Source organism: Petaurus breviceps, unplaced genomic scaffold (genome assembly GCF_028583685.1).
Source record: "Petaurus breviceps papuanus isolate PSGF00001 unplaced genomic scaffold, PetGlider_PUasm1.0 129, whole genome shotgun sequence".
Classification (NCBI taxonomy): Eukaryota; Metazoa; Chordata; class Mammalia; order Diprotodontia; family Petauridae; genus Petaurus; species Petaurus breviceps.
In genome coordinates, this window is record NW_027185665.1 from 13038715 (window position 1) to 13047235 (window position 8521).

At 37.5% G+C, this 8521-nt stretch overlaps 1 pseudogene; it reads right to left on the reverse strand.

Annotated features, from left to right (window-relative positions):
* Positions 1-7161: 7161 nt before the first annotated feature.
* Positions 7162-8095, reverse strand: LOC138173883 (ribose-phosphate pyrophosphokinase 2 pseudogene; annotated as a pseudogene).
* Between the last annotated feature and the right edge of the window lie 426 nt (positions 8096-8521).

The following is an 8521-nucleotide window of genomic DNA, read 5'->3' on the forward strand; positions in this document are numbered from 1 at the left end:
TCCATGCCAACATTTCTTCCAGGATGAGTTGCATTGCTCTCTTGCTTTGTGAAGTGCACACTGACAAGCTTGTCATTATTTTAGACATCTGCTACTTAAATGTACTCCTTTATGCCATCAAAAACACTGCCACTAAGTGGTTACATACAACAATACTGTCAGTTTCCTATACAAAAGAGGAAAATATATCTTTTCTCTTCATTAAAGCAATAGAGATAGGAATAAAAATAGGTAAGTATGTTTTCCATATAATAAAATATTCCATTAATTTTCCATACCCCCTTGAAGAAATATATATCTCCTATCAAAACTAAGAAAGGAAGCCAGAGAGGTAGAAAAATACTTCCTCACATAACCTTTTAACTGGTGCATAAAAAGCTTCTTAAATATTCAACTCCCAATGCAGAGTGGAAAATGGCTTACTAACCTTCATTAGTACTAAAGATTTTTTTAAACTGCAATGGGACTTAACCTATGGGACATTCCTCAGTAATGCTAATGATGACCTCCATAGGGATCTACCATATTAAGTAAAACACCTGGTATTACCCAGTTTATAAAATTCTTTCCCAATCCCACCTCACTCCCAAGAAAGCACTACCGCCAAACAAACAAACAAAAATATAGTCTTGTTTTGCTCCTTTGGATAATGCAATGATAGATTCATACATAATTTTAAGGGGAAATGATATGATCCCTCTCCCCTTATCACTGGAGAACAGACCCACACTCATGCTAAAGGCTGGAAAGCTATGTTTTTAATGGTAGTGATGATGCCATGGCAATCAACAAGTGATTATATCGCTACTGTGAGTCCAGTATCATATAAGGTTCTGTGGAGGTTGGGAAACCATGTGGCTATTGTAGTATTAAGCTGTTAAGTTGTGAACATGGTGAATGCTATACCTTGATTTTCTGCGAATGTTTTGCTCTGATTGCTTATTGTATAAATAGAGAGTCCCCTATAGTATGTAATTAGAACTTTGAAAGCTGTTCACAGCAGCAGTACACTGGAAAGCTGCTCCTGCTTGACTTTACATGTGCCAGAATATATCACTAAACTTTTTATATTATCTCATTTGATCCTTCTCACAACCCTAGGAGATAGGTACTATTATTACCCCTATTTTGCAGATGAGGAAACTAAGGCAAACAGTTTCCCAGCTAATTAGTATCTGGGGTCAAATTTGATTTCAAGTCTATCTATTTTTCTTTTCATTGTGCAAACTAGCAAAATTTTTCATAAAGAGTTGGCTAGTGGGCATTTTGTTTTCATGATGCTTGCCATAGGTTCATTTTATGGTACTTACCCTAGGCAATAGACTTACTTTCTCAAACTTTGATTACAAAAGCAAAAAGAGATGGGAATCATTTGGAGGACTACCCAAAACAAGGAAGAGGTTTAATTTCTATGGCAATTAAGGTCTTCCAGTGATGCCCATACTTGCTTCTAGCCATTGATTTTGAGATGATTAACATACCAAGTTCTACCATGCACTCAGTGAAAAAGTATCTCCCTTGGCTAACAGGCCATACCATTGGAAACAACTGAGGATTTCCCATGCTTCATTTGTTTCCCCACAGCTACTTAATAGCAACTCCTTTGCACCCTACCAAACTGTTGTCTATCTAGTCAATTTCATGCCTTTCTAAAATATCAGACATCCCTTGAAGATAAGCCAAACTGTCCAAAATTGAAATTTCTTATTTACTGCAGGGTCAAAGAACAGCTTCCAAGAAACTGTAATGTTTGCCAGCAATAACTCCTGTCAGTGGAGTTGGAAAGACATTAGTTTTCTTTTTTTTCCCTTAATGAAGCTCTTTATGAATTCAGCAACACTAATATGGCATTTAAAAATAATTAGGGCCCCCCTCTCTTTTCTCACGAATACCTTGTTTCCAAAGGTTATGGTGCCAAGTTGGTCTTGGTGATTTTTTTGTTTTCTCAATACGTTACCTCATGGCAGGGTTAGATCTTCAGAGCAACTCATTTAAATCTGTGAAAACTGAGATAAGTCTGGAAGCCAAAAAAGGCACATAGAAAATCTTTAATTTTTCCTCTGTTACACAGCCTCCGTGTTACAATGTGGTTCACACTGCCCTAGTGTGGAAAAGATTCTTTCTAGGATGACTTCTAGAATTCAGAATAGATACATGTATTTGTAGTTAGATTATAGAATCATGAAGCCTTAGATCCGGAAGGGACCTTGATAGTAATCAAATCCAACAGCCTTACATTTCAAAAGGGGAAGCTGTGGATCAGAGAGCTGAAGTGATCTGCAGAACGTTGTATAGATGAATAGTGTCAATGATGGAGATACTTCTGGGTCTCTTAATTATAAAAATAGGTCAGCTTTCATTTATGATGGCCATCTCTCCATAAAGATCCAATGGAAGTAGAAATTGTCCATCTGTCATGGGGATAGGGGAGCAATATTTTATTTTTAATGTTATGATTATTTAATCCTTTGGACTTGCTAATTATAACTTAGGTATATTTAAATGTGCTCCCTCAGGGGCAGCTATGTGGTGCAGTGAGTAGGGCACTGGACCTGCAATTGGGAGGACCTTGGTTCAAATCTGGCCTCAGACACTTAACACAAACAAAAAAAAAAAACTAGCTGTGTGACCTTGGGCAAGTCACTTAACCCCAGTTGCCCTGCCTTCCCTCTCCATAAAGCAAAAATAAATAAATAAATGAATGAATGAATAAATAAATAAATAAATGGATGAATAAATAAATAAATAAATGTGTGCCCTCTCTCAAAAAAGAATTGGTGCTGTGAGACCTCTTTTCCATAGGGCTTATTATTCAAGGTCTAAAATAGTTGAACAGCACCCCTCAGATTCTGCTGCTAACATACTAGAAGATGTTGGATAATGCATTTAATTTACCTCAAAGGAAAAAGGAAGCTAATTCATGTAGTGCTCATTATAGACTTAGAAAGAGCATAAGGAGGAGAAATTCCAAACCCTGACCTGGAGATCTCCAAGTTCCTACATAACAATTTCCATTTCAAGTTTTCTTTGTGCTTTACTGGGATTCTCAACTGTTCTATTCAAGGACTTCCATGGTCAACTCTCTTCTCCCCAATTCTTACCCTTTCAACATGAGTTTCTGTGCACACATTCATCTCTATCTCTCTGTGCTCTGTGTGTTTGTCTCTCTCTGTCTGTCTGTGCCTGTCTGTGTCTCTCTCTGTCTCTGTGTCTCTCTCTGTCTCTCTCTCTGTCTCTGTCTCTGTCTGTCTGTCTCTCTCTTTCTCTCTCTCTCTCTCTCTCTCTCTTTCTCTCTCTCTCTCTCTCTCTCTCTCTCTCTCTCTCTCTCTCTCACACACACACACACACACACACACACACACAGACGCACACACATATTTTCACACATGCTCAAGTGTCAACAACCACAATCTTTACTCCATAGGGTCTCAGACTTTTTGAAAATATAACGTAATTTCTTGTCCATTCTCCCACCACTCCATACAGAACACATAAAGAAAATGGAGCCTCCTTATCGACTCAAACCAAATCTTTATTTTATAGTTGAGAGAACTGAATTTAGATGGTTTGCCCAAAGTATAAAAATTAGTCAGCAGCATTTGTGTAGCTAAGATCTTGTTCTCTTAACAACTTGTCCAATGCCCTTTCTATGATTAATATAGAGAGGGAGTAATGAGGAAGCCCTTTGACCATTAAATGATGAACAAATACTAAATGAACTGTTTACAGTTAGAAAATAGATTAAATGATCATTATTATTCATAATAATTATGGATAATAACAATAATAACAACCATGCCAGCTGCACTCTAGGTGCTGAATAGCACACAGAATTACATAATGGTTCTTAGGCTTTTTCCACTGATAAAGCACTGCACAAAAACACAAGAACCTACCCATTACTACTTATTGTAATTAAATACCAAAAAAATCTACCCAAAAGTATTGGGGAAAAATGGAGTTGCTCTGGATCAGCACCAAGAAGGAAAATGTCGTTAATTAATCATCCTTACACTTGCAGGGTATCTTCTGATTATAACTTATTTGCCTTTTCACTCATATAAATACCTCATTCTGGGAGGAGCTTATGGGGCTTGAACCAAGAAACTTACTGACTGGATTATTCTCCCTGTGTATTCCTAAATTATCTCTCGGATAAAGCCCCTACTGTAAGCCATTCATTTTGCTAAGTTCAGGGAATATTCAGAAAAGTCTGAAAAAAGGTTCCTGGTTTCAAGGTAAATTGGAAATAATCAAGAGGGAAGGCTCTAGCATTAAGAGGAACCTGGAAAGACTTCTTGTATTTACCATAAATTTACTTGGGAACTCCTAGTAAAAACTCCTCCTTAACTTAACTTAACTCCTTAATATATGGTCTAGCTCCTTGATTGCACCTTTTTGACTGAGTCCAAGTTTTACAAAACAAATGCTTTTATTAACGGAATTTGTTCTGTGAAGTTTGGAATCAGTCAAAGAGCCACACCGGAGGACCTAGAGGGCCACATGTGGCCTTGAGGCTACAGGTTTCTCACCCCTGGTTTATAAAGCAGGTTCCCAGTATTTGAAAGTGAGGGGTTGCAATATCTTACTTGAATCTACTCAATTTTAATAGCACAATTTTCAGGGAAGCTGTTGGATGACTTAGTCTAATCTGTTTGTGCTGCTTTTCATATGATCATTTATGTGAAGAAACAAGACAGAGGTAAGGTTGGGGGAAGGGACATTTGTTTACATAGCTTTGAATAGTTTAGCCCTCACTCTCAAACTAGAACCTGAGCACTAATTTATAGCTCTTCTTGGTAAAGTCAAAAATTCTGGGTTTAAATTCAGAGAACATATATTCAGATTCTAAATCTGTCCATATTATCTTTGTGACCTTGAGCAAATCATATAAGCTTTCTGGGCCTTAATTTCTTAATGTATAAAAAATATAGATTTGGGCTAGATCAGGGATTCTTAATATTTTTATATCATGGACCACTTTCAGAGTCTGGTGAAGTCTATGGACCCCTGTCAGAATAATATTTTTAAACCATAAGATGAAATACACAGGATTAAAAGGAAACCAATTACGATGAAAGAAAAATGTAATTTCTTTTCCCATTCGAGTTCATAGCTTCTACTCTTACCCTTGAAATCTATCCTTGGGTCCAACTCTATGATCCTACCCAAAATGTCAATAGGTAGGCATGAATGCCATGAAGGGAAATGACTAGGTTATCTTCCTTGGATTTACTCACTGGGAGGTTTCTCTCGTATTCCAGACAATTGACCTTTGCTGGATATCACTGTAACAACTGACATTTCATTCCCCCCTCAAAAGAGAAATGCATGAATTCTACTGGGGAAGGGACAGTCTTTATCTCCAATAATGTTTAATGGAAGATGATACTCCACTTAGTTTTCCAAGGCTTATGATTATAGTCGCAAGAGTGTTTAACATGCAACAATCCTGGACAATGATGGCTAAAAGGAAGCTGTTAAAACCCATCTACCATCTCCTCTCTTACTCTTTCCAAGAGAGAAAAATAGAGCCCTCATCTATAAATAGCAGCAAGGCAATTCATGGTCATTTACAATAAGTGAAAAGAAAATGACTCAAAGGCATACTGGTATGTAGCACTCCCATAAATAACCCCTCTCATCAGAACTCAGTTTGCATTTTGCCTCATAGCCAATATGAAAAGAAACATGGGGCCTCTTTCAGTGTGGTGTATTAAAGTCTTCAATGGGAAGTGTTTGGTATGGGCTAATATGTGTGGGTTCCTTTTTTCTGGAACAATCATAATCTTAACAGCACAGGAACTGTTCATCAGCAGCTAATTTAATTTCCCATTTAGTCCAATTAGAGCAGGAGAAAAAAAAATGAAGCTGAAGTTAAGTACTTGTTTATAAAATTTCCCTAAGTGAGATTGCTCACTCAAATCACATTGCAATAAGAACATTCAGCTCTGTCCTCAAAGGGTGTTGATGCCTGGGGATATGGAATATCATGCATTATGGCCTCAGGAAGTTTCACAATGGTGGTATGGCTTTTCTGCAAGTATTGTTGAATTAAAAATCTTTCATTGCGTACCCTACCAATCAGTTTGTTGATTTTATATGTAGACTGGATCAGTTGTGGGAATTCCATCTTCCAACCCTCCTTCCCCAACACACCTTCATGCCAATCTGAATTATGCATTAATTCTATAACTATATAGTATCACTTCCTCATTCAAGGCACAAGGTTAGCTACTGTGAGACAAAGATGGAAAAGGCATATTACATACACACACACACATATACATATATATATATATATATATATATATATATATTTCCTCAAGGTGCTCTCTCTCTCTAACTGAAGAGACCACACTTATACACTGATATACAAGTCAGTATCTAAATTCATAAGTGTGCTGACCAAGGTGCTGAACCTTTATTCTAATCCTGCCTAAAATTTCTAATAGCTGGGGAAGTCACTTAACCTGAGGTCATAAATGGATTTTTAATCTACAGTGCTAAAAGTTCCCACAGGAAGAAGTCTTTTATGCATTTATATACACTCACATAGACCAGGATCTATAATTTCAAGAAATTACAATACCAGGTTGGTCTTGGTGATTTTTTTTAACCATTAAATTCATCTTAGTTTGCTACCTAATGGCAGGTTTAGATCTTCAGGGCAGCTCATTTACATCTGTGAAAACTGAGGTGAGATTCCTCTAACCCAAAGGAAACAGAAAAAATTCTTAATTTCTCCTTAGTTACACAGTATCTTTATTTTTTTACCCAAATGTCCATATGCATTTTTATTAAATAAAATACATGAAATGCTTTAATACAGGGTTACATTTGACAAACCCAGATATATAAAATTTAAAAACTTCTGAAATGCAGTTACACTCTGACAATCGCAGCTCCAATGTAATGTAAGAGTACAGGAAAAAGTTATCTGCTAGACCAAAACAAAATGCAAGCAATTCACTTAAAAAGGAAAAAAAAGGGGAGGGGTTAAATGGGAAGGGGTTAAGAAGGTTGGAAAGGTTGGAGAGGAAAAAAAGGAATCTTAAAGCACACACAAATGAAGTTTTAATAAACAATAATTATCATACTATTGAGTCCCAATAATTAAACAAAAACAGACTGGTTGTACTCAGCCTACAAGAAAAAAAAAACATGATCTGGAGTCATAGTGGAACATGACTGAACAGATAAGACACAGATTCACCATTGTGTGTGTGTGTTCTCCGTATTGCTTCAGCCAATATCATTGAAATGTCAATAACCTGGATTTTAGAGCAGTGCTTCATTTTGTCCTCCTTTGGAATTGTATTTGTGACCACCATGGCCTCAAATGCAGCATTATGAATCCTGGAAATAGCTGGTCCAGAGAAGATCCCATGAGTCAAAATAGCATAAACTTTGGTGGCTCCAGCAGAAAGTAATTTACCTGCAGTGTGGCATATCGTGCCACATGTATCTGCCATGTCATCCACAAGGAGTGCCACACGATCTTTCACATCGGCAACTAAAACCATCCTGTCTACCTCGTTTGCCTTCTTTCTTTCTTTGTGAATCAAAGCAAACTCCACATTCAGTCTGTCAGCAATTGATGTCACTCTTTTAGTTCCACCAGCATCTGGGGACGCAATGATACAATTGCTCCATTCTGCATTATTTTCTCAAATCCATTGCAAGACTGCAGGTTCTACATACAAGTTATCCACTGGAATATCAAAAAACCCCTGTACCTGAGAAGCATGAAGATCCATCGTGATGATATGATCAGCCCCAGCCACTGAAAGCATATTAGCCACAAGTTTTGCAGAGAGTGGAGCATGACTCTTGTCTTTTTTATCTTGTTGCGCATATGGAAAACATGGGATCACTGCAGTTACCCTGGATGATGATGCAATCTTGCAAGCATTGATCATAATGAGAAGTTCCATCAAGTTATCATTAATTTCCCCACAGCCACTCTGGATGATGTAGACATCTTCTCCTCTCACACTTTCACCAATTTCTACACTGGTCTCCTGGTTACTGAATTTCTTGGTGACCACCTTACCTCCAGTCCCAGCCTGTCTGTCACTTTCTGGGACAGGTCCTGGTGCAAACCATGTTAACATGTTGCCTCTAACAAGATGCCTTCAGTAAAGAAGATTGAACATCAATATCATTTGTAGTCTTTAATCTAGCTCCCTTTTCAGGTAGGGATAGAGTAATGTCTGGGATGAACTTTTCTCTTTATATAATGTCCATTTACTAGAGATGTTCTCCTTGAGGAGGCTAGAGTCACTGATTTGATAATGAACATGGGTCCAGTCATAGACTCTGGGTTTTTTACACCCTTGATGGAATAAGCCATTGGAAACACCTCGCTCCCAAACTAAAACAGGAAGATAAAGTGGGAAAAGCTCTAGATTTTGAATCAGAGTACCTGGGATCAAATGTTGGCCTTACCACTTAGCATCTCTGTAATATTGGGCAAATCATTTGACCTCTGAGAGCCTTAGTTTCCTCATTTGTGAAA